Genomic DNA, 26929 nt, shown 5'->3' on the forward strand with positions numbered 1-26929 from the left:
GGGTCGGTAATTGGCCAGATCACTAAAATCTAACCATGGTCTTTTTAAGAGTGGGTGGACAACCGCCTCCTTCAATTCATCCATAAACACTCCCTGCTCAAGAGAGTGGTTGATAATATTCAACAGATGGGGTCACAAGCAGCCGCCCCCCAGCATGCTTTTTTCAACCGAGAAGGTCACGGATCTAGATGACAGGTAGCAGATCTATCAGCAGCTAGGACCCTGACCACATCAGCCTCAGTAAGCAAGGGAAACTTGTGCAACTTGGAACCTGAAGACAACAATGGAGCCTCCAGTTCACTAATTGACTCAAGAGTGGAAGGAAGATCATGGTGGAGCAACGTGACTTTATCCGCAAAAAAGCTCATGCTATGCGCCAGTTGAAAACTTGTAGAGCCCTCTTGTAATGAGGACAAGGACTGACAAATTTTAAACAACTGAGCTGAGTGAGAGCTAGTGGATGTGAGTGAGGATGAGAAGTAATCTTCGCCCTCTTCATCACCATCTCATAGGCCTTCATAAATGTCCTATAAAATGATTGTGTAGCTTCATTGCAAGTCTTCATCCACACTCGCTCTAGCCATCTAAGTTCCCTTTTCATGCAGTGTAGCTCCTAAGTGTACCAAGGCACTAGCCATGAGCAGGGGTGTAGAGGTTGCGCCAGGGAGCGATCATCTCAATGGCTTCTAAAAGTCTGGAATTTCAGTCTCTAACCTGGTCATGAAGTGTCAGGGTCTCGCTGAGCATTCAGGAAACCAATTGGATCCATAAGTCTCTGCGGGTGGGCAAAAATAGGCTTGTCGCCTAGACAGAGTTGGTGCAACATATCCACCCAAACTTTCAGAGCATAATGGTCAGACCATTTCATTCTGTCCACAGAGGATATGACCAGATCAACACCTGAACTGAAGACCAAATCCAAAGTGTGACTGGCTTCATGTGTGGGGCCAGAATTGGTTAATGAGAAGCCTAGCGTCACCATAGATGACACCAGGTCTACAGCCAAGTTCAAGTTCCAAGAAACCTTTATTAGGCATAAAACCAGTGCCAAGAATTTCAAATACAATAAAATATCATTATTGCTCTACTTGCAGTACACAGAGCAAAAACATAGCAACAGCTTCAGATATTTCAACACTAGAGCTATTTAGAAGCTTAGCCATTTTTATTTTATCAGAAAGGAGCATAAATCCTGTTGGTAACACAGTTCTCAAATCGGTTCTGATGTTGTTGTACTTTGAACAATGGAGCAGAATATGAGAAAGTGTATCAGTTGTATCAGGACAAAATTGACAGCGATGCTCATTTTGTGGAATACCAGAGAATCGACCTTGAAGATGTGCTGACGGAAAAGAGTTACACCTTGCTCTAGTCTACAGCCACTGAACATGAGGTGCAGTCCACATGGACATTAAAGTCTCCAAAACAATACATTTAGGAAAACATAGTGCCCAATTGGCCACTGCCTCCAGAAGAAGTAAATAGGATTCCTGATTGGGAGAACCATCCAAGGAATTAGAAAACAAAACTGAACCCCAGTTTGAGAGTGTCAAAACTATGTTTCTCCAGAACATTCCAGAATTCTGTCTTCAGAAAGCATCAGTGCAGGCTGTTAGTGAAACCGTGCTGATGGTGGAGTGAGTTGTGCCTCTCATTCTATTGGATTTCCTAGTCCAGTTATTATACCCTAGTCATTATCAATTTTCAATCCTACTTCTATTGGATTTCCTAATGGGTGATTGGATACATTACAACTTCGTCAATGCATTTCAATTTCCTAGGCCTCTGGACATGGCCCACCTACCCTAGCAAAGGGAGGGGGAGGGGTGGCATATGAGGGAAGGGGAGGGAGCAAGTGAAGGGAGGGGTGGCATGCAAGGAAGGGGGAGGGGGCCAGCATCTGGACATGGCCCATCCACCCTAGTAAAGGGAGGGGGAAGGGTGGCACCCAAGGGAAGGAGAGTGAGGAAGTAGAGGGAGGGGAGGGAGGGCTGGCATGCAAGGGAGGGGGAGGGTTGTCTGCTGCAGCAGGCTGTCTGCTGGTGCGCTAGGCGACCAGTACACCAGCAAGATGGCTAACTTCTCCATGGACTCCCACACTAAGCCGACACACTCAATACTGGTGATCCTTGGAGCAGGGAGAGCCCTGAAGGGGATAGACTCCCAGATGAATATAGTCACCCCCCCCTCCAGCCCTTTGTTCATGATTGGTGGATGAATGCAAAACCTGGGGGGGGGTGGCCTTACACAAAGCGACCATCTCACTAACTCGCACCCAGATCTCAGTGACACGCGCCAGGTCCATTCTGTAAACTCTGAGATAATCCTGCAGTATCGTGGTTTTTTTATTAATGGACCTGGCATTAATGAGCACCAAGCACAAAGCAGGGTTTGCCTTGAGTCCATCGTCCTCATTTCTTGGGATAGGTGTGAGGTCAAAGGGGAGCCGAGCATAGCAACATCTCGGCCGGCCTCTCTCATTTGGCCTCCACCTACCATCATATCATCCCCATCCCATTGCTGTCAAGTTACAGCCAATTTAAGTCAACCTCAAAGGGTTTTCAAGGCAAGAGATGTTCAGAGGTGGTTTACCATTGCCCTCCTCTGTGTAGCAACCCTGGTATTTCTTGGTGGTCACCTATCTAAATACTAACCAAGGCCTATCCTGCTTAGCTTTTGAAATTTGCTGAGATTAGGTTAGCCTAGGCCAGGGGTAGGGAACCTGCGGCTCTCCAGATGTTCAGGAACTACAATTCCCATCAGCCCCTACCAGCATGGCCAATTGTCTCAGGTGGCCAGGGATTCTCTGGCGTCTCCTGGCTTCCCCTGCCATCTGGAAGCTCTCTGGAGGTGGCGCGGCAGCGCAGCAGTACAGCAGCAGTGCAATCCCCAGCTGCCCCAGGGCCTGGGTTGGGCTGTAACTCCCTAGTCCAGAGACTTACTGGTCAATAAATGGGTTTACAATTACAATGTACATTTACCATTTTAGATTGTTAACTTACTTTCAGAACCTAGTATTAGTAGGAGGACCAAGGAAGCCAAAAAAATAAAAATCATTTTTAAATCAAGTACCCCTTTCTGGAAATTTTGAAGTAATTTTCCAAAATTAGAATAAAAACCCCTGCATAAATGCAGGTTCCATTTACGTGTACGAACACTGATATGCAACAAAATGGAGATCTGTTCAATTAACAATTATATTTCAGGTTTACAAAATCAAAACGTACAGTTTGTTCATGATTTGCTATTGAAAAGAATGAGCTGCCAGAAGAGAAGGTAGAGTTAAAAAGAACAAAATATACTAAGTCTCAGTCATGCTTTTAATGAACATAGCATTTATCACAGCTCTCCTACCCCCCACCCCAATCATTCTGAGTCTGCCCATACAACAACTGTCTAAACTCTCTAGTTTTTATTAAATATAAAAATATGAACTTAAATGTTGCTCGTGTAGTGTTTGTGTGCACAGTGTCTTGCCTGTTACAGGTAAACATAAAAAGTGTAAGTAACAATAAGATCCCATCAATCGTGAGCTTTACTAGCACTTTATGAGTCTTTGTAAACCTAGTAATTAACTTTTGTCAAGCTTTGTAAAAGCATTTAGAGTGTCCTGCTGGCATTTGTGTTTAAAGCAATGTTATTACCTTTTAAATACAGGACACCCAGTTCTTTCCTTGATGCAAAAGACTTGCCCCCCAAGGCTTAGGTGTTAAACCGCTGCAGACATCCTAGCCAAAAAAAAACCCCGTCTGGATTCAGTTCTGGATAGTTTATGGATTTAATTTCTTTTGGGAAATAAAGGATGACTTCCAAAGCAACAACAACAACAACAACAACCCTGACTTGCATATAGAGCCTGTGTAATCTCCTTTTGCAGTGATTTTTCTTTGATTGATGCGCCATTAATACTTTAATTGGTAACAGATGCAGTTGATTGTTAGTTCCTAAGCTAAAAAATCTGAAATTGAACATAAGGCTCTGATAAATTAATAAACTCCTCTTTTCCAAACAGTTGTTGCTGTGGAGGAACTAACTTTCCATGAAGTACTGCTCCATCAAGCACACTGAATTCTTTATGTTAAAAAGCAAAGTGTGGCTTAATGATAAATTAAAATTATACTAACAGGCAGAGAGAGAACATAATAATGACACTCCCTTAAGGAAAAGAAATGATTGGAAAGAACGAAGTAAAATATCTTGTGAAATGTGTTGGTGCCATTCTGAATATCATGGCAGGTCATTGGGTGCTGTATCCAGTTATTAGAGACTTCTTATTTTATGAAATATAAATGCACCAGGGAACTAGAAATGAGGTGGGAATAAAAAGGGCAATGGAGAAGGCAGAGTAAGACAGTTCATTCCTTTTAAAAAAAATCTTTCATCACAGTGGACATTAAAACTTCAGTTGCAGCTATATTATCACTATCAAATTATCAACACATTCATAAGAGCTGTTAGATTTAAGGTGGGGAACAGCATTTAGTGAAGCAACAGCCATTTCAACATTCATATTCTTTTTTAAACCCACACTTAATAGATGTTACGTTAGAATCAGAATATAAGAATCTGATGCACAATTACAACAAATCATATAGGTACACTCATCAGAGATACCATAAGTTGCTATAGCTTCCTGTTGAATGTTTACTTGGTGGGAAACCTAGAACTTTCACTGCATGATAGTCTCAGGATGATTAACCACAAGAATTAAAAACAAAACAACATAACCTTCTTTTAGAAAATATATTGAAAATTATCCCATAATAAACAACTAGGAAATGTCTCCCAAACTATGGGTAAAGATAGGCAACAATTAAAACATTATCATGCATCTTCAGCCTGTGTTGTGATAAAATAAACTGAAAATAAGTGTAACAGCTATTTCCATCCAGGCTACTGTACCCATGACAATTTCAATCACATGTAGGGCTGCAAAATTTTCGATAGATTTTCAGAATTGGGGTTTTTGGGCTCAAACATTTTCAGAAAAGCTGAATACCCATTCCAATAAATGGTGGGGGTGGGGAGGAAGAAATCGAAATTTTTTCAGTTGCGCTGACATCTATAGGAATTTTTTTCAAGGCCCTGCGGGAGTTGTTTTTCAAGGTAGAGGCACCAAATATAGAGCATAGCTGCGTGTCTCTGCCTAGAAGAACCCCAGTTCCCTTTGGGGGTTCATTGGTAACTGTTTTGCTCCAATTGCATTCAACGACTTTGCTTTCAACCAGAAGAAAAGAACGATACTTTAACTAACATTGTAGCAAATGCATGGAGAAATAGGTGGTCAAGGGAAATTCTGGAGTCAGTTCGTATCCATGTTTGAATCATCACTGCAAATGAAAATACTACCTGTCCAAGGTTTTATATCATGAAACATAAATATGGTTCTAGAACAGGATTTCTGTGGGTACAAGGATTTTCAAGCCTGTTGAGTGCAATTTTTTTCACTATCACCCTACTGCTGCAGCCCAAAATGCCACTAAAATGGATTTTGTGGGCATTTCAGGATCCTTCTAACTGAGGAAACACTGCTCTAAATCCAGTCCCATAATTTGAACAACAATGCAATCATATACTCACAATAATGGGTATAAATTATGGCTGGAAAGGTACCAGCTAGACATAAAGAATGAATGTTTTACAGTAAGTTAGGCTGCCTAGGGAAATGGTGAACTCCTGCTCTCTGGAAGTCTTCAAGCAGCGGCTGAATGAATATTTGTGAGGGATGCTAGTCTAGGCTGATCCTGCATTAAGCAGGAGGTTGGACTAAATGGCCTAAATAACTGCTTTCAACTCTGTTCTACGATGTTATACATTTCAGCCTAAGCACATTGATTTTGTGTTCTTCAGCTGGAGTAGCTCTGTGTAAGATTGCACTTTGAGTTCTGACAGCATACCAGAGGTACTTGTAACACTGCCCTGTATACCCTGCCTTATGAAATATTGGATTTCATATTGTTTCTTATGCTATGTGCTGCAAAATGCCACTTTCCATGTTTGTATGGGTGGATAGCAGAGTGTCCAAGCTGAAAGCAAGCCTAAGGCAAAACAATCTGTGTGCAAATCTATGAGTTACTCCAGGCAACTATATGGATGTCTCATAACAAGGACATGTATCTTTGATTATCTCACCCTGCCAGAGTACTCCGTTAACATAATGGAGTCTGTAGAACTCTTGAGCACCACATCTCGCTAAGCTGTTTCTTTGGAAGTCCCTGATACTGTGCCTTTGAGAAAACATTGCTCAAACAATTGCTGCTTCCCTGCATTTCCCCCACCTTTCAGATACTATCTCCCTAACAACAAAATCCTGTCTTAAATCACTCAAGCCTCAGCTAAATTTAAATACTTAAGGCAGAGACTTTAGGAAGTACCTCTGCATAAAGCCTTTCAGAGCTACTGATGTAATCTAGGACCAATTGGCCCCATTGTCCCGGGAAGCAGATCAATAGATAGAGCTGCTAATTAGCTCAGCCCTGCAACCAGCATAGAGGCAAGAAACGAAACCCAATGCAAAGGGTCTCTTTTCCCGCCAAATTAGTGATCCACCCTATAAAAGTCCTGCACACCTTAAGCTCATTGCTCATTGCTGACCTGAACCTCCCTTGGTCTTGTTGGTGTGAGACACGAATTGGTCCTTCGCCTGGATTCAGATGCTGGTCATTTGAATCCTTACCTTCTCCAAGATCTTCTTCAGCTGAATTTAGGTAATGTATGACCCCCTGCCTCCCCAAAACTCCTACCCTATCATCCCACCTATCTTTTCCTCCCTATCTATATACTTAGGAACTGTGTGTATGTGCCTTAACATCTCACTGTGTGATTGTTTGCAACCAAAACTTATATAAAAATATTTAAACTGCAATTTGGTCTTTTCTGAATTCTCTGCAGATATGTTTCAAGCCATTTCTGGCATACATAGTCTAAAAAGATCCCTACCCAGCCTGCCTCTAGCATTGCCAAGTCAAGTTATTTTCCCCATTGCTACTTTAAGATATTTGTGTGCTGTTACACTCTTAGCAGCTGGTGGAGATTCCTTAGAAATAAGTTCACAACCTGTGAAAGCTGGGTAACATACTGGTACTGAAAAAGGTGTTCCAGAGGATGGTCATCTTGTATGTGGAATTTGTGTCTCTTCTGCAAAAAGAAAAATCTCATAATCACAAGTGAATCTGAAGTCCTATGTTGCACAGTTAACTTGCATAGGCAGCTTTTTAGCACAAGTCATGCCCCCTACCCTGTGGATTATCATAACTGTCTCTCAACAAAGGCCCACGTACAGCTGGAAGTCATTCCTTGTTAAGTCATTAAGTAGCATACATGCAAATTTGCCAGAATTAGCTCAACATGACAGAAGAATTCTTATTGTTACATAGGTAAGATTTGATAACTTTGAGAATATTTTTGATGAAATATTTAAATAAAGAAGATTCCAAGATTCTGCCCACATAGAGCAACTTTCTTGCCTTCCTCCTCTTGCTACTACTCAAAACAGCCTCCAAAATGCTGCTCTTGGGTGGATATCATTCCATCCACAAAAAAGACCTGGTAGCTTCAAGTCATAATCACTAAACAAAGTAGAAGTAACCATTAGAGAACCAGATGTGAATACAGCCTACCTAGCTTTAAAATATAGAGTTTGGCAGCTTGAAAACACTGTTGGTATGATCTTTGCTTGTTTTAAGAATTGTAGGTGGTGTTGCCAAATCATATTTATGGAATGCTTGTTGTCCACCAATAAAACAGATAAGTTGATAGATGAATGAAATGCAGACTCTCAATCAAGTGGTAAAATGATATCTCTCTCGGGGTGCAATATTAGAGCTAACAAACAGGCCTTCTGATCAAATTAGCAGTCAAACAGTTAGAAAGTGATTTGAGAGAGATGACATTATATCAATGCAAGCCATTATCACCATGTGGTATATTTTTCTCCATGTGTGTGCATAATTTCCATTAGCGTTAATGAAAGTGCTTCCCATGCATCAAAAGCAGACTCGCCTCACTATTAGCATATTTCTGTGTTTTTTTTTCCAGGCAGCACAGAAGTTCGAAACAGGCACAAGCTTGTGAACAAACTAATGTTCTTAAAACACACACACACAAAAGTGGAGCCAGGCCTGTAGACTGTCACTGAATTGAAAAGGGGGGGGGGGTTCCCTGCTGTTGAATGGACAGAAATTCACTTAGTGCCACATTTGTAGCACAGAGAGGCAGATGTGGGAAGTGATTTACCTGTTGAATTTTATTTACTATTTTATTTACTTATGCATTTAAAACATGTTAAGTTATCTGTCTACCCAGTCTAGGGTCCCTAAAGTGTCACACAACAATAAATTTTAACCAAGATCAAAAACACATGTACAGATATAAAAGCAAATAATAAGTAGTACCTACTCCACCATTTCTCATTGCAAATGCTAGGGTATTTTTTGAACTCATGCTACTAGATTATTTTTCTGGTGTAGCTTTAGCCACACACCCTTTTTACATTGAAAACATTGCAGAACAGGCTATTGAAAAGGAAGTATCATATACAGCATAGTAGCTAGAACCTAGAACAATGTGTCACTATAGTGGGCAATATTGCTTCTAGAATCCCTACTTTCAAGCTGCGACATGGTTGGGCTAGTCAGGGCTATCAAGCTGCTTATAGGATGCTATGGGGTTCTGGAAAAGGAACCAATCCATTGTTAGGTAATTTGGAATCCTTGCAAGTTTCAAGATTTTCTGAACTTTTCTGGAGACAAAGTGCTGGGTAGTAAAAAGAATCTGTTGACTGATGAATGAAATGTAATTCAGCTACCAGATTTTGAGGGCACTTGAGAAGGAAGAAAAACTCACTTGAGAGTGACTAAAGAGTTATTAATTTCAGTGTGATATAGTTTCCCTTTTAGAGTTTTTTTCCAAGACAGGAATTATCAGATTTCAGAGTTTACACAGTTGTATTATGTCCTCCTTTTGACTTACTATGTCATATGCTATATCTGCTTTGCAAAGTTAAACTGTTGTGTGAATCCCATCAGTGACAAGAAAAGCAGACAATACCGACAACTCACTGATTCATCTTGAATGCAGAAAATTTATAGGGTACTTTTAACTCAGAGACAAAATAATGGCTGCTTGTTTTTACTTACAGACTATCTCTAAGACCCCTTTCGCATGGGCCATTTAGAGAGGTGAGGGGCAGGGGAAAACACCGGTGCGGGGGAGGTGCTTGCACCGCTGCCACTGCTGGAGCACAGTAACAGCGGTGAATACCCCCCACACCATTGTTTTCTTGACTCACTCATTGAGAGTCTTTTTGAAAATGCCGGCTTCCATCCGGTGCTGAGAAAACGGCATTGTGTGGAAGCCGATGTTTTCCCTGCGCTGCTCCCAGTCCCCTTTTACCTTCTGCTGGCTCCAGTCACTCTGTGGAGGGCAGGAGACATGCCTCCTGGCCTCTGACCCCGGAAGCATCGCTATGGCCATGGGGAAGTGGCCCCTGGCCTCCACAGAGCGACTGGAGCCAGCAGGAGGTAAAAGAGGACCGAGAGTGGCACTGCCTGTGCAGAGGGCACACTGCCAGCTGCTGGGCTATCTGGGCCATTCATGCAAATGGCTTTGGGCGGTGCACCAGCTGGTGCACCCCCGCTCACATGGCCAGTGTGGAAAGGGCCTATGTTAGTATGTTGTTGCCTATATTGACACCTGTTAATTAGGGTAAAGTAACACTGTAGATCTTATAGCAATCATTGAATTGGACTGGTGAACTATCCATGGAAGGTGAAGGTAAACACCGATCTCCCCACTTTCCTTTCTCTTCAGAAGTCCTTTCTGATTCTGTGGACTACAGCAGAAGAAGGAAGCAACCTCACTCCTCCCATTCCTAACTGCCTCCCATTGACATTTGTAGCTCATTCATTTAAATTCATTTAAAATATATTTGAATCCCACTATTCTCTGCAGAAGACCCAAAGTGGCTTACATCCTTGAACAGCTGTGGTCTCATACTTTCTTAGATTCAGAAATGGTTGCTGGGTGTGTATATATGTGAGCAAATTTTGTGCTGGGTCCATTTCATTGTGTGCTTATGCGGATAACAGAGAATGGTCGTCCAGTTCCTTAATGAATGTTAAATGTCAGAGAAATAATCCTCTGATCACTGAGATTGTTCCACCTGGACTATCTCCCAGTTGGCTTCCAGGCCTAATTCAGAGTATACTGACCTTTAAAGCCCCCTACAGTTTGGGACAAACATACATTAAGGACTGCTCACTCTCACATGAATTTACCTTAGCACTGCAGTCATCTTCCGGTGTCTTTCTTTGGGTGACCTCAGGAGTGTTGTAACCTGAGAAAGGTTCTTCTCCTTCATGGCACCAAAATTATGGAATTTCATCTCAAAGGAGATGTCTCTCGCCCTCTATATTTGTCTCTACCAGTGGCTGTTCTATCTGGCTGTTTTGTCTGGCATTCCTTTAGTGCCCCTCCTTCCTGTGAATTCATTTTAATTGTGTACACATTTTAACTGTGTGCTCATTATTTTAAGTATTTTTGTAGGATATGTGATTTTTGTATAATATATTTTTAAGTTTGCTTTCAAGTTTCTGATTGTCATCTGTAGAACTATAAGTTGGGTGGAAAGGCAGTGTAAAATGTTTTAAATATTTGCATGCATATATGCATACAAATAAATATATACCTGTGTCATTTTGAAAAGTGTGGCTTCAGGAAGGGAATGGAGTCAGCAGTTTGGCATTGTTATAAGCAGATGAAAGCAATCTGCAATCAGATTGGAATCTTTCATCCTCCAAATCATTTGCTGTGATTTGCTAACTTTGCTGCCTTTCCTGATCCCAGAGAATTTACTACAACAACAACCACAACAAGAAAACCAATTGAAAAATTAAGGTGAAATGTTTCAGATGACATATCTTTGTTACTGTTAGTCAGTTTCTAGATTAATTGACAAAAATTGCAGGAGGATGTTTGCTTGCTATATTTTTGTTTAGCTTGTTTTTATATTGCTACATACTAAATTTTATTATGTCACACTGTAGAAAGAGCAAAGGAATGGATGAATGGAATAGAAGTGTTTTACATTTATAAATAATCAGTAGACACAAGGTTTAAGATATAAGAAAGTTTCTGGTTAAGATTCTGCCCATGATAATGAACTGAACTGAAAATTGTAGAATACACTTGTTTTTAGTTGAAGATTTTTCCCTAACCCAATTGCTTCTCCTTTCAGATTACAATATGTCAAAGAGCTTGTCTTTCCTTAGAATAAAATTTGGCAGGCAAGTAACCTATAAAGAAAAACAATTGGTTTGAGTAATTTGTGCTGCAGAAAAATGGTCTTTTGGTGTGGAATGTAGAATAGTTGTTTCATTTTGAAATGAGTGAGTTAATATGCTTGACAGTCAGAGTAGCCAACCCACTCAGTAATAGTCTTTTTTAAACAGCAGACCTTAATATCTGAGTGAGAGCCCCATGCATGCTGAAAGGGTTGTATGAATAAACAGAAGGCAGACTCTTGACATCATCTCCATCTATGGGAGGGTGGAAACAATTTGCTGTCTTTAATACAGAGGGGCTAGGAGCTGAGCTAAACAAGTGTACAACTCCTCCTCCAACCTCGGGCAAGGTTCATGTATCTTGGGCAAGCCTTCCAATCAAGAGCTGTTACCTGCAGAACATCATCATCATTCCATTTTGCATCTTGGCCACAGTAGTACATGAGGCACATGTTCTGATCAAAAAGACCACTTGCCAGATGAGAGAGAACACTAAAGAGAAGAAGTCTACTGCAATGTTTGGTCAACACTTGGCAGCCATAATATTGCTCTTGTCCAAGTTTCATGACCCAGAATAAAATACAGATTACAGACTGTGATATTACAGTTTAAAAACCATAAGGGACTTCTAACAATTATTATTTGCCATTGTCTTTCCCTTGTCTGATACTGATAAGTGTGGTATTATGATTTGTTTTTGATTTTTTTACTATTAAGTTCCTGTCAGGAGATATGAACTTTTTTTTTTACTAGCACTGGATTAATCATCAAATCATGTGCTACAGAATTTCTGGCTCTGTAATTGAGTAACTGGAGGACTCTTCAGTTTTTTATTCTTACTTATAATTACCTCTTACTTACCTCCAGGGAGTTCAGGACAGTATACATGCTCTTCATCAGCACAACAATTTTGTGAAGCTGATTAAAATTGAAGAGAGAGATTGTCTTACCTATTAAGTTTTATAGCCAAGTAGTGAAATGAACCCAGGACTCTGTGGTATATGTCTGACAGCCAGTCACTTCATCACAACAGGTTAACAGCCCTTCATGTTAATTCAGGTTGTTATTTTACATGCTCAAAGTCTGAAGACAAAAGGAGTCCTAACAAGGTCCAGGGCCCAATTGGCCATGCTGACAGAGGCTGATGGGAATTGTAGTTCCTGAACATCTGGAGAGCCGCAGGTTCCCTACCCCTGTGCTAGCCAATAGTGTTGCCAAAAATGGCTTGCACTGGAGAAATGATCCCCTCACCATTTCAGCCAAAAATAGGAATAAATAATCACTTTGAGGATTCCCAGGCAATAGCTGGTAGAACTACAGAGTCCTGGGTTCATTTCACTACTTGGCTATAAAACTTAATAGGTAACATCTAGATCTAGATAGCTAGTAGCTATCTAAAATGTCTAATATTTCACAATATGAAAAGATGGAGGTTTTTTTACTGGTGATTCTGTTTCAGAGTCAACCTTGTCTGCATTGCATATAGCAAGTTGAATAATGGAATAACAAACATAAAGTTTCATTCCTTTGAAATGTGGTTTTGGAGGAGAGTTTTACAGATACTGTGGACTGCCAGAAAGACAAATAAGTGGATTCTAGATCAATTCAAACCTGAAGTCTCCCTAGAAGCTAAAATAACCAAACTCAGGGAATTGTACTTTGATCACATTAAGAGAAGACAAAATTAACTAGAAAAGATAATAATGCTAGGAAATGTTGAGGACTTTAAATAAAGAGGAAGACCCAACCTGAGACAAATGACTCATACAAGGAAGCTACAGCCCTCAGTTTCCAAGACCTGAGCAAGGCTATAAACAATATAATGTTCTGGAAGTAATGAATTCACAGGGTCTCCACAAGTTGGCCATTATTCTGATACCTGGCTATCTGGCTTAGATGTGGGAACATCCATAAGAAGTGCAATCAAGTGACTCTGCAAATATGTAAGTGACAGGGATGCTTTCCAGTCAGCAGAACTGCACACAGATTTTGCTATCAAATAGTCTTCTACTGATAAACCAGTCTTTCCACAGCAATGCTGACATCAATCATAATGCTGTCTTACTGACTGGATTTTGCATGAGCAGCATTTGCTTTCTGCTCTGTTATCTCTGGTGCTATGCAAGTTAGGCATAAGTACAAACATTTTGCCTGCATGTGATGGCATATAGGGCAGGCTGTACTGCAGACACTTGCCACACCAGACTTCCAGAGTTAGGACTGTGCAGGGAGGAAAAAATGCTTCAGGCTCTTTAATGCAGCATGGCAGGACATGTTTAACTTCCCTTAACTGGGAATTGTGTTCTTACTTAATATACCTAATAGACACTTTCCATCGTCTACCCTGATTTTTCTCTGTGGGAATGGATAAGTCCCCATTTATCATTATTGCCATATTATCTATTTTTGTGCTGATAGTTGATCATAACAAATAAATAAATAAATAAATAAATGATCATTATTTTGTCCATAACTTGGTTTCTTCAGTTGCCAAATCCTTCCCTGAACCTGAAAACAGTGACTTCTTTGTCAATAAAATTATTTAGCTTTCTCCTTTCTGTTTAGAATTTTGGAGAATTGTACTTGGATACAATGTACAATTGTGTGGATGCTGTCCTAATTGGAATGAAGAAAATGTATTCTTATGGAAAGAAATGAAAACAAAAAAGACTAAAACAGGATAATGTTAATAACTAATTTAGAAAAAAAATCAAGTTTTTTTGAAAAAAAATGAGACCCAAATTCCTCACTAGATAACTTTGAGTTCGTCACTCTGAACCCATCTTACCTCACATGTTGCTGTGCAGATAAAATTGGGCCTATGTATACTACCCTGAATTCCTTGGAGAAAAAGAAGGATAACAATTTAATAAATAAAAAAAACATTTGTTTGCCCCTCTCTAGTATGCAGCTACTCCTATAGGGAGCAACAACATACAAACCCTGTCCAGACATCAGTTTTGATCCTAAGTTTCACTTGACTGTAGATCAGCTCCAGTGTAAGCATGGAGCTCCTGTTTCTGAGTACACAAATGCACACACAAAGCTTCTTCCATCATTCTACAGAATATGGACATTTTGTGCATTCAGGAGTACCTATAAACTTCTGGGCTGTAATGTCCATTTAGTAGGGTTGTCTTATGGTGGGATAGTCTTTCAAAGACTGATTAACATGTAAAAAGTCTAACCAAATTAGTCTTCTCTTTGCACCTAGTTCCCATCTTGGTGTTGAATAAGAAAACTACTTATTTACTTGTTTTGTATAGCATTCTTGTCATGTCATATGTAATCTATTTTGCAAGAAATTGTGTGGCCTTAAATTTAAGTTTAATTTTTTTAAAAAATGAAACTGTAGTATATGGGTTTACGTTGTTCAGGCACGGTCCTGAAACTAACCTGTGTGAGTCTCATGGGATTGGGTGACAGTTCAAGGCTGGGTTTGACTAGCTCCAGCTTTAAACAGTGGGTTCCACCTGTGAAGCCTGCAGTTTAAAGCTGGACCCAGCCAGGTGGAGGGCCTTGAGCTGCAGGCTCTGCCCTGGCCCAGTCCAACTTTATACTGCTTGGTGTCATTGAAGCTCCAACTCCAAAATCACATGGACTTTGGAAGTGGTGGAGCCAGAAGTATAAAGCTGGACCCAGCCAGGGCAGAGCCTGTAGTTCAAGGCCCTCCACCTGACTGGGTCCAGCTTTAAATTGTGGGTTTCAAGCAGAGGTGGGATCCAACCAGTTCTCACCACTTCTCTAGACGAGGTTACTAATTTTTTCTGAGTGCCGAGAAGGGGCAACCTCCCTGCCCAATAGGGACTGGAGGTGCGTGTGTGCGGCGGCGCCACAGTTTGAATCCCACCACCATTGGAACCTGTTATTAAAATTTTTGGATCCCACCACTGGTTTCAAGGCAGAGCCTGCAGTTTAAAGCTGGATTCAGGCGAGTTCATTCTTGAACTGTGCCCCCCTCTCTCTCACACACACCCACACCCACATACACACAATTTCACACTGCTTGCCCTGGGAGCCATCTGGGAGCCCTGGGAGCCATCCCCTCCCTTCCCTCCCTTGGGTGGGTGGGCCATCCCCTCCCTTCCCTCCCTTGCATGCCCTGGGAGCCATCCCCTCCCTTCCCTCCCTTGCATGCCACCCCTCCCTCCCCTCCCCCTCCCTCCGCTAGGGTGGGTGGGCCATGTCCAGATGCCGGGTCCCCTTCCCTTCCCTCCCCTCCCTTGCATGCCACCCTCCCTCCCCTCCCCCTCCTTCCGCTAGGGTGGGTGGGCCATGCCCAGATGCCGGGTCCCCTCCCCTTCCCTCCCTTGCATGCCACCCCTCACTCCCTCCCCTTCCCTTGCATGCCACCCCTCCCTCCCCTCCCCCTCCCTCTGCTAGGGTGGGTTGGCCATGCCCAGATCCGGGTCCCCTCCCCTTCCCTATACCCCCCTATTTGTGCATGAAAACTTTCTGGAAAATTACGCACCCAGGATTATGTCCTGATCTCATCAAATCTTGGCAGCTAAGCCGGGTTCATTGTTTGGTACTTGGTTGGGAGACCACCAAGGAAACGCAGGATTCCTGTGTAGAAGCAGACAATGGCAAACCACCTGTGAATGTGAAAATCCCATAGAGCAATCACAAATCATCTCCAACTTGATGGCAAATAATAATGGTCCAAGTTAGTTGTCTATGCCAGGAAATGAAGTGAATGCATCAATGCTAATTCTGTTGGAGTAACAACTTGAAGTGATCTTGACTTCAAGGCTTTCAGACCCCAAGAGCATTCTATTAGCAGATTTTTTAATATATATATATAATGAAACCAATAATGGAGGTCCCATGACTTCAAAACACAAAGAAAAAAACAAATGTAGCATGAGGTGTTTGTTTTTTTAAAGGTTGTATGATAGGAACCAACACATTGGAAGAAAAGATAAGGGTCAGAAACATATGACTGTTGAAAGCAATATATGTATAACTAGAGTCATAAAAGCTATGAACAGGAAGCCATTGCCAACTTTGACTGATTGACAATCAGGCAAAATTTAAAAAAAATTGGGCTCTTGTAATACTGCCATATATTGAAAAAGAATGTTGAATTGGTTGCTCTTTGGAGATGTTAATGGTTTCTTGCATATTTGGAAATCTGCACAAGTCTGTGGGAACTGAAATATTGCATGTTGAATGGGACTATACAATATTCTGCCAGATAATAGTGAAGCCTCCTGTTACTTTTATTTCCTAATCTTTGCCACTTTTTCATCTCAGTTCATATATTACTCTAATATAGCTTTTAAAATTAAATATGCTTTTAAAAATCCATAGTTTTAAAGTCCCCTGAATAGCAGTTATGAACCTAGTTATAGCAAAGGGAGTTTTAAGTGCACATATTGACCCAATTATGTTAAAACCTATTGAGGGAATTTTAAAATATATTTTACAGACTTGTACACTGTAAGAAAATTATCTTTGGCAATGACGACTTATTAGTTTACATATTTAGGTTCTTTAAAAGATGTGGAGGTATAGCTTGAGTTTCTAGAATTATGCATTAATATCAGACTTTTTTTTGCCTTGTCACATAATAGCTGCCTAGATTTTCATGCAATTCAGATTTTTCAAGAAAAATCCTCTCAATTATATATAAATGCTATTACACATCTGGGTTTAAAAAGAAAAGGGGCTCCAAACAATTTGCATAATAAAATTGTACACATTTTTTAAGTTGAAAAACAAAAATATATAGAACTAACCTTTTTTTCTGAAATAGTCAAAGGAATTGTTTAGAATTATTTTTGTAATAAATAAGACAAAGTAAGTAAATAATAGGAGAAAAAGAGGGAAACACTGAGTAAATTGTAGTTTGAAATCAATCTTTATCATCATGTTTTAATAGGTATGCCAACAAAAGTAAAAAACAGTGACACAAAACAAGAAACTATGTTATGTGTACAATGCTTTTACTTCCTGTCTCCTTTTAGATGAAGCAACTACTGACTGAAAGTAGGGTTGCCAACTCTGGGTTGGGAAATTCTTGAAACTTTTAGGGTGAAGCCCTAAGGTGGGAGGGATTTGGAAACAGGACAGGCCTCAGCAAGGTATAATACCATAGAGTATACCTTACAAAGCAGGGGGACTGATGTCTGTTGTCTGAAGATCAGTTGTCATTCCAAGAAATCTCCAGGCCCAATTTGGAGTTTGGCAAGCCAAACTGAAAGGGACTACTGTAAAGGTATCATGAAATATTATTAAAAATACAATTAGATGCAGTAAACAGATTATGTAATAACAAGTTTCTTTATATGGTCAGTTGGATGGCTCATAAGTAGCACTATCTTTTCAGTGGAGAGAGAGATCATTGAAGAAAGCAGTGTGTGTAAGGAAGGGGTTCTCTGGATTAAAGACTGTGTCTGATCTTATATGGCAATCACTAGGTGATGTATAACCATAGTTGATCCTGACTTTTTAATACATGTAACTTTAGATAAATAGTGTTTCAGACCTATGTTTTAAAATTTAATTTAAATATTATTTTACTGTTTTAAATGTTTATTAGGAACTTTAAAGCCTGCTTTAAAAGTTTTATTATCTTTGCTTTAAGCTATTGTTTGTTTCCTGTGTGATCAGAAAAACCTAGAGAGATGCACCATTTATGTAGATTGAACTTGAATGCAAATCACTGGAATGAATTTATTGGAATTCCTATTGTCTGTGGACTGTCTACCTGGACTTGCATTTTAAGGAAGCTTTTAGCTTATATTTATGGATGGGATTATCGGTTCTCTCTTCTTATAGAATCTTGGCCATTACAAATCCACATTTTAACTATAGTTTTTTTTTCAGAGAGAAATGCCATAATATTACTACTTCACAATTAAACAAGATTGTCATGTATGTATTTAAGTACAGATATAGGCATAGCAATATTCTTGGACTGGAAAACAATTTATCTTTAAAATTAATTAAGATTTAACTAGTCAAACAAAAATGACAATTGTGCAATAAGTGGCATGTGCAACTTATTATTGAATTGATCCATCAAATATCATTGAAAAGTTTTCTGACTTTCTGCAGTAATGTGCGTTATTTTTAGATTGCATAATTGAAGAAATCCCTGTGAGTAATATCAGCCAATTTAAATGAAGGATTTTTGTTTTTTTTAGTACCATTGTACTGAGAGAAGTTTTGCCATGGTTGTTTGTGCCAGTGTGTGTGCGTGCGTGTGTGCATGTGTGGTTCAGGGTCTGATTGTTTTCAGTGCATCTCAGCCTTGCTCTTTCTTTCCACCTTAAAATCTTTACCTGCCCACGATCTGTTGTTCCATTACTGGAGGGCAAAAATGGGAGGAATTGTCTGGGCTAAATTGCAATTAGGCAGCCCTGAGTGAGGCTGGCACCAGTTAACTTGGGATATTGGAGTGAAAAGGCCCGTAATCAGCCTTCGGTCATGTAGAACAATGCATAAAATTAAATTGACATTAATGAATAATTGTGTAATGAAAATGGAAGAGGAGAGTTAATTGCATGTTACAGTGAGTGTAATGCCTAGATAACCTTGCATTTAATGCTATTCTTAGCCCTGCTGCCAAGACTTCTACAGAGCCTCTCTCAGCAGGAAGTCATTAAAGCTGTGAGTAGATAATGCAGGCTCAGTGAAACCTAAGTGGCAACAATATAACAAGAGTTTCTTTCAGACTTTAGTGTTTTGGGGAGGGGGAAGGGAGGAGGGCATGTTGAGGTAATTTGTACACATCTGAATGAAAACAGGAAACCTGAAGCAGTCTATTTGCATCTTGTCTAATGTTGAATAATTTTTGAGTATTGTTACAACCAAAGGTCAGTTTACAGGATCAAAGGCAAGAGTCATCCCCTCCAATACTTACAAGGCTGTTACATTCCTAGCTGCTTTGTCCAACTACAACTTTTCGTGTGTGTGTGTGTGTGTGTGTGTGTGTGTGTGTGTGTGTGTGTGTGAATGTTTCAGTGTAAAAAGCACTCTGAGCATACAGGAGGTCTATGGAAAGTATCTTCCAACCCCTTTCTACCATCCCTCTCAAACCCTGATCTTTGAAACAACGGATGCAACCCCTGATACTTGAAAGCAAAGCTCCTGGGAAGAAGGTTGTCAATCTCTCTGTGAAAAGATGAGTGATACTTTTACAGAGAGGCCATGGGTCTTTGTTCAAGACAGTGAATTGTTGTTGGTGAGCAAAATGTTTGTGAGGTTTTAAGGACATCTTTGACATGAGGCAGAAATGTCCATTTTATGGAAGTAAAATTAATTTGCCAAGAATTAATCTGGCTTGTTTTACTGCAGGGGTCCCCAAACTTTTTAAACAGGGGGCCAGTTCACGCATGGCCAGAGGGGGGGCCGGGGGCCGGACCAAGTGCCGCCTGCGGGGGGGGCATCCATCCGCCCTCGACCCGCCCCTGGCCGAGCCCCCCACCCCCGCGGTCCCCTTCCAATCCGGCCCTGAAGCTCCGCCGCCTTTCTCTCCCCCCCCTTTGCCGCATTGGTACGGTCCCCTCCGGCCGCTTGGAATGAGCAGCAAGTCGCCCGCGCTTGAGGCTGTTTGTAAACCTGTGGGTCGGGGTGCCAAGCTCCAGGGGCCGCCTGGAGTTTTGCACCCCGATCCCCAGGTTTACAAACAGCGCATTGCCATTCCGGGGACCATACCACGCGGCAAGGGAGGGAGGAGAAAGGCAGCTCTGTCAGCCTTTCTTCCCCTGCTGCATTGGTACGGTCCCCCCCGGCCACTTGGAATGAGCAGCGAGTCGCCCGCGCTTAATGCTGTTTGTAAACCTGGGGAAAAGGAGATAGAGAAGGGGGAGATCCGCTTCTGCCCAGCGGGCCGGATAAATGTCTTCCGGGGGCCTGATTTGGCCCCCGGGCCGTAGTTTGGGGACCCCTGTTTTACTGTATAATAATAAGGCATCTTGAGATGCATCACTGGTGGTTTGACAAGCAGCACAGTGGTCTCTGTTGCCAGCTATTACACAAAGATCAACACAGGTGAGGGGATAGGTAGTGATCCCCAAAAGGGTAGCTAAGAAGATGTATTGAAAATGCATCTTCTAATCTACACTCATAGATATATGTTTTCAGGGCCACGGATGAATATCCAACACTGCCATCTTAAGCAGGTCTTGGAATCCTACTCAAATTCTATGCAGTGGGGTTAACTTCCAGGAAAGGATTCCCTGTGAACCATTTAGAATGTGATAAACCTACTTATGGACTGTACAGCAGTGGCAGGGGCTGATGGGAATTGTAGTCCATGAACATCTGGAGAGCCACAGGTTGCAGACCCCTGCGTTATTACAACTGATCTCCAGGCAACAGAGATAGATTATGAAATTATACCCTGTGGAAATCCCTCCATTCCTGAAACCCCCACCTTCCCCCAACTCCACCCCCAAATTCTCCAGGCATTTCCCAACATGGAGCTGACAACCTTACCTACCTGCCAAGCTCCCCAAGCCAAGTGTCTGTACATGCACTGAGTGTACTAATTGGACTTTAGATACTTTGTGGTTTTGGACTACTACCTGGCAATTGTCATCTGATCCAGTAAGTTCTGGTTATGTACCAACAACTAACTTGCCAGGGACATAAACAGCACATCTATTCAAAATGTGATTGATTTATGCCCTGCATAAATCAAGGGTATACATTATAGGGAGGGATGTAATGCTAACCCTGATTGTCTTAATTACAACAAAAAGCTATCTGTTAACTGTTGCCTAACTCCTCCCTGATTTCTCATAATTCTTCTACTACTTTAAAAAGTTGCATTTAATTGAATATTGGAGCCAGTGCAGAAAGTAATTGATTAATAAATTAATTCATCTATCTCTATTGGATGGTAAAATGTTATAGGTACATATAAAGAAGCAATCACAAAGAAATGCGTGCACATTTATTTTACTGTCATATAACAAAACATTTTGATGTGAAATGATTAATAAGCTTTGGATTAAATCCAGCCATCTTTCCCCCTCAGTCTCAGCTAATTCCCCTCCTTTTTACAGTTCCCATTCCAAATAGCTTTTGTCCACACAAATTCACCTTTGTACTCCCTTTGAGAATTGTGTATAGAGTAGGTTTGCCAACCAGTGATTGGACACTGGTAGAAGTCTGGGGGTGAAATCAAAGGGATGCACCTTTGGCACAATGGCATTATGATAGTTCCAGAGGAAACCTGGGAGTGACATCTTGCCTTTCTAGGAATTGCCAGAAACTCCATGGTTAAACCAAGAAATGATGTCATGACTCTCTAGGAATAATCAAAAACTGTATTACCTGGCGGCAGCAGGGATTGCCAGTGAGAGGTTCCTCACCATAGCAGGAGATCTGGCAATCCAGGTCCCTCTATCACTGCTTCAGCTGCACCTAACTCACCCCACACCCTGCTGGAGCAGCCGGCACTGTTAGCAGTTTCAGATGAGATTCCTCATTTCTGGGGCAGACAGCCTGGCACCCCTACATCTGGCTGTGCTGACTTTCCACCATCATTTGGCAGAATAGCTCCATCAACTCTACCTGTAAGGCTCCATCTTCCCCCACCCCCCAAAGGCCCTCCACAAACCGAGTTGGAACAACACAATTGTGACTGAACAAAACATTTTATTTGGATGGGCTGCCGAGGCAGAGGAGATTTCAGCCTCAGTCTCCACCTCCCAGCCTTTGGGTTGAAAACAAGCCTCATTCTCCCAGTACACTGCATGTTCAAGTGGAAGACCTACCTGGATCCTTTCTAAGGGTGGGATGGTTCTGTTGGGGAAGCCTCTAAGTGAAGTGAAGCCAGAGCTATACCTGTTGGATATCTACCTGCAGCTGAAAATAGTTCACAGAAGCACACTGCAGCAAGATGCCAAGGGCTTCTTGATGGGCATAGAGGCAGAGGTGGGATGCAGCCTATTCGCACCTATTTAGTTATTAAAATTTTCTCAGTTGGGAGAACCGGTTATTAATGATTAATTCCACTAGGGACAGGGGGGTAATCTCTGTGCCTGGGTACAACAAATCTCGTCAAGTGGGGGATGCAAAATCACCCCCCAGTGCCCCTTGCGGCCCCCCTGCCCCCCATGGCACCCCCACCCCTACACCCACTTCGTGGCGCCCACCCCCACCCCACATGCTTACCTTCATTCCAAAGTGAGATAGGAATTGGCAGACAATCCCTAACTTAAGTCTCTTTTCTGCAGCCAATAGCTTTTGCCCTTAACAAAAATGGCTACAGTAATAGCCAAGTAAAACCCTAAATAGCTTCCGCCCTCAACAAAAATGGCTGCAGTAACAGCAACGAGATAGGTCTGAAAATTGTGGAGGTAGGTTTTAAAACTGCATTATGCAAACAGCACACAAGCAGCAATTTATAAAGCTTAGAGATTAAGAATTTGAAGTTTACAATTAATCTCAAAGATGCTAGAATGCATTCAGTCATAAACAATTGAACCTGCAATGTTTTAATTAGTAGTTGTTTTATATTATGCTATTAAATGGAGTTGCATAACCCATTTAGTTAAAACAATTATGCAGGTACATGTATGTGATTTTACAATATTGTGTCTCTTAAAATAAGTTCATAGATAACTAAGGAGCACAAGTCATATATTGTTCCAACCTCCAGGTGGTGGCTGGAGATCTCCTGGAATTGCAACTGATTTCCAAGCACAGAGATCAGTTCACCAGGAGAAAATGGCAACTTTATATGGTAGATTCTCCTCAACTATTAGCCTGGCAAAACAGTTAATTTCCACTGGTTGAGGTGGGTTTTCCAGGCTGTGTGGCCATGGTCTGGTGGATCTTGTTCCTAATGTTTCGCGTGCATCTGTGGCTGGCATCTTCAGAGGGGTATCACAGAGGGAAGTCTGTTACACACTGTGTCCAGTGAGAAGGGAATGTTTTATTTAAAAAAATGTATACCCCACTAACAGTCTCTTAATATCTTCCACTCCCTGTTTTAAGTCTCATTTTTCCTGGTCTCTGCCTAGCCTGAGTAATTTGTGTCAAGAGAAGCCTAGACTTGCCATTTTATTCCTAAGGTCAGGGAAAACACTCTATGGCAAACTGCATCTGTTAGTCCTGGCCTCTTGGTTGCCGTAAGTTGGCTGTGTCTTGATGAAGAGAGCCAGCATGGTGTAGTGGTTAATAGCGGTGGAGTGTTTGGAGAAATGGGTTTGATAATTCTGTTTTTCTTTTTCTTTCTTTCTTTTTGTTCATTGTTTGTTATAAAGGTTGGGAAAGTATTGTAAGTAAAGGTGTTTCATTTTCTTTTTTTCTTGAAATATAGATTGGAAAGAGGAGTTTAAACTACTCTTTTAGATTAAGGATTTTGGATCTCTCTGTTAGTTTTCTTTCAAGGGGAATAGATAAAGTAGTTAAAGGAATCTGAAGGGTAGGTAGAAAGTACAGGGGAGGTGAAATATGGGAAGGAGGGAGGCAAAATAGCAGGGCAACTGTATTTTTGGTGATTTTTTTTAATAAACTTTATTGGACATTAATAAAAGTACAATTTGTACATTCGTATTGACTTCATACATTCCTTTTCAGTTTCGTACATTCCAATTCAAATGTTTAAAAAAGAAATTATATTATCTCCCCATATTGGAGGTTTCGTACTTATACGTCTTATTCAGAAGACTTCTCTCCTGATTTTAACGTTTCATAAATCAAAATTATCAAATATGTGGAAATGTTCTATATAAATCTGCACATATTGGTTCTATCTTATAGTATTTATATACGACTATTATATTCAAACCTTGATATTTACACATGTAAATTCTTATTTACTTTAGTCTACCTACTCATTTATTACATATTTATATTTATCTTTATACTACTTATCTAATACATGATAATTCTATCTACACTTATCTGCCTGATAATATAATTTAAAGTAATCTTCCAATGGTTTCCATTCCAGTTCTTTCTTTCTTGTGTCTTCTTCCTGTAAAGAAAGTGAAATACGTTCCAAGTCCATAAACGTGTATACTTTTTCAAGCCACGTTTCTATATGTGGTAGTTTATCGGATTTCCATTCTGATGCTATCAACATTCGTGCAGCAGCTGTAAGGTAAGTGATTAGCTTTGTGTATATTACAAGTTTCTTGTCTTTAAACAATCCTAATATATTTCTGGTTCCATTTTAAATTGTGTTCCTAATATGTTTTGTAAATGGTTGTGTATCTTAATCCAGAATCTTTTGATTTTCTTACAGTTCCACCATAGATGTATAAATGAACCTGTCTCCTTTCCACATTTCCAACAAGATGTCAGGTAAGTGTTATTCATTTTGGCAATAATTACGGGTGTCAGGTACCATCTATGTATTAGTTTACAGATGTTTTCTTTAACATCTGAGCATATTATAGAAGAGTATGCTCTTTTCCATATTAGCTCCCAGTCCTCCAGATCAATATTTCTTCCAATATCTCTAGACCATTGTAGCATGGATGTTCTAACTACTTCGTCCTCCGTTTCTAGGTCTAGTAAATATATATAGATCTTACTGATTAGTTTTTTGTTTCCAGCAGTCATGATTTCATCTAGTCTAGAGGGTTTCTCTGTAAAGCCCCACAATTTATTGTCACTTCTAAAATAATCTGTAAATTGCGCGTATGTGTACCAGTCACATATTTTGTTAGCAATCATTATGTTCTCTCTATCTATCAATTTAGGTTTCCCCATTTCAAAAATTAATAGTTCTTTATAGGTTGGCCATCTTGTCTCTTTTGGCCAACCTTTCAAATTTCAGGCTTCTAGCCGTGATAGCCGTAACGGTGTAGCTCTATAGAAGTCAAATTTGTATCTATCCCATACCTTTATTAAGGATCTCCTAACATAATGCTGGTTAAAGGTTTTATATTTCTTATTGTCTGAAGTAGGCCATAGTCTTTCATGCCAACCTTAACCCAAATCATAACTCTCAATATTTATTATCTTGGTATCTGTTAGGTCAATCCATTCCTTTAACCATACAAACACATTTGCAATATAGTATATATGGAAGTCGGGTAAAGATAGTCCGCCTCTCTCTTTTCTCGAAATTAAAATTTTATATTTCACACGAGGTTTCCTTCCTCCCCATATAAATTTGGTAATATCCCTCTTCCATATTCTAAAAATTGATTGGTTATCAATGAAAGGGACATTTTGCAGTAGATACATCATTTTTGGCAAGATGTTCATTTTTATCAATGTGATTTTACCTAAAAATGACAGGTTGATCTTGCTCCAGTTATTTAGATCTCTTTTTATATTTTTCCATAATCTCTCGTAATTATTTTTATAGTTGTCCAGATTACATTTGGACAAGTTCACACCCAGGTATTTAACCTCTTTCACTATTTTACAATTTGATACAGCAGTCAGTTGATTCTCTTCCTCTTTTGATATGTTAAAAGTTAATATCTTTGTTTTCTGTTTATTGATTTTGAATCCTGCTAATTGTCCAAAATCATTTATAATTTCCCAAAGATATTCAGTTTTATTAACTGGGTCTTCCAGTATGATTAATGTGTCGTCGGCGTAAGCTTGTGTTTTATAAGTCATTTTCCCTATCTTAAGACCTTCAATAAGCCTATCTTGCCTGTTAGTGTGTAAGAGTAGTTCCAGTACCCATATAAAAAGTTGGGGGGATAAGGGGCAACCTTGTCTGGTTCCACAAAAAATATTAAATTTTTTATAAGGGGACCGATTGATTTTCAGGGCGGCATTCTGGTCACTGTATATTGTTTTAAGGATCTCTAAAAAGTTCCCCTGTATACCTATTTTCTCCAACAATTTTATCATAAATGACCAGTTTATTTTATCGAACGCCTTCTCGGCATCTAAAAATATTAATGCTGTCTTCTGTTCTGGTTTGTTTTTTAGAGTTTCTATGACGTCTATTGCCGTTCTGATGTTTTTTTTACTGTTCCTGTTTGGCAGAAATCCTCTCTGGTCTTCGTCACTGCCGTAATGTCCATTGGGCAAGGTGGGCAGCTGCCCAGGGCATCACCTTGTGGGGGGCATCAAAATGCTGGGTTCGTTTTTGGATATTTTAGTGGTTTTCCATTTTTGGACTGCAGGGGGTGTATTTTTACATTGGTGCCGGCAGGGGGTGTATTTTTAGACATATCAGCACCAAAATTTCAGCATATCATCAGGACACTGCCCTTATGCTACCCCCCAAGTTTGGTGAGGTTTGGTTCAGGGAGTCCAAAGTTATGGACTCCCAAAGGAGGTGCCCCTATCCCCCATTGTTTCCAATGGGAGCTAATAGGAGATGGGGGCTACAGTTTTGAGGGTCCATAACTTTGCCCCCCCTGAACCAAACTGCACCAAGCCTGGGGGGTATCATTAGGACAGTCTCCTGATGAGACCCTGAAAGTTTTGAGACTGTGCCTTCAGAAATGTGCCCCCCCCCACAGCCTGCAACCCCCATTGACAGCAATGCAGAAAACTCAATGCAGAACAAAGATTCTTGGGCAAATTTCTAGGATGTTCCTGCAGGGGGTGCATTTTTGGATGTATCAGCACCAAAATTTCAGGGTATCATCTGGAGATGGGCACCCCCCAAATTTGGTGCAGTTTAGGCACCCCCCAAATTTGGTGCAGTTTGGTTCAGGGGGTCCAAAGTTATGGATCCTCAAAGGGTAGCCCCCATCTCC

Source organism: Sphaerodactylus townsendi, linkage group LG05 (assembly GCF_021028975.2).
Source record: "Sphaerodactylus townsendi isolate TG3544 linkage group LG05, MPM_Stown_v2.3, whole genome shotgun sequence".
NCBI lineage: Eukaryota > Metazoa > Chordata > Lepidosauria > Squamata > Sphaerodactylidae > Sphaerodactylus > Sphaerodactylus townsendi.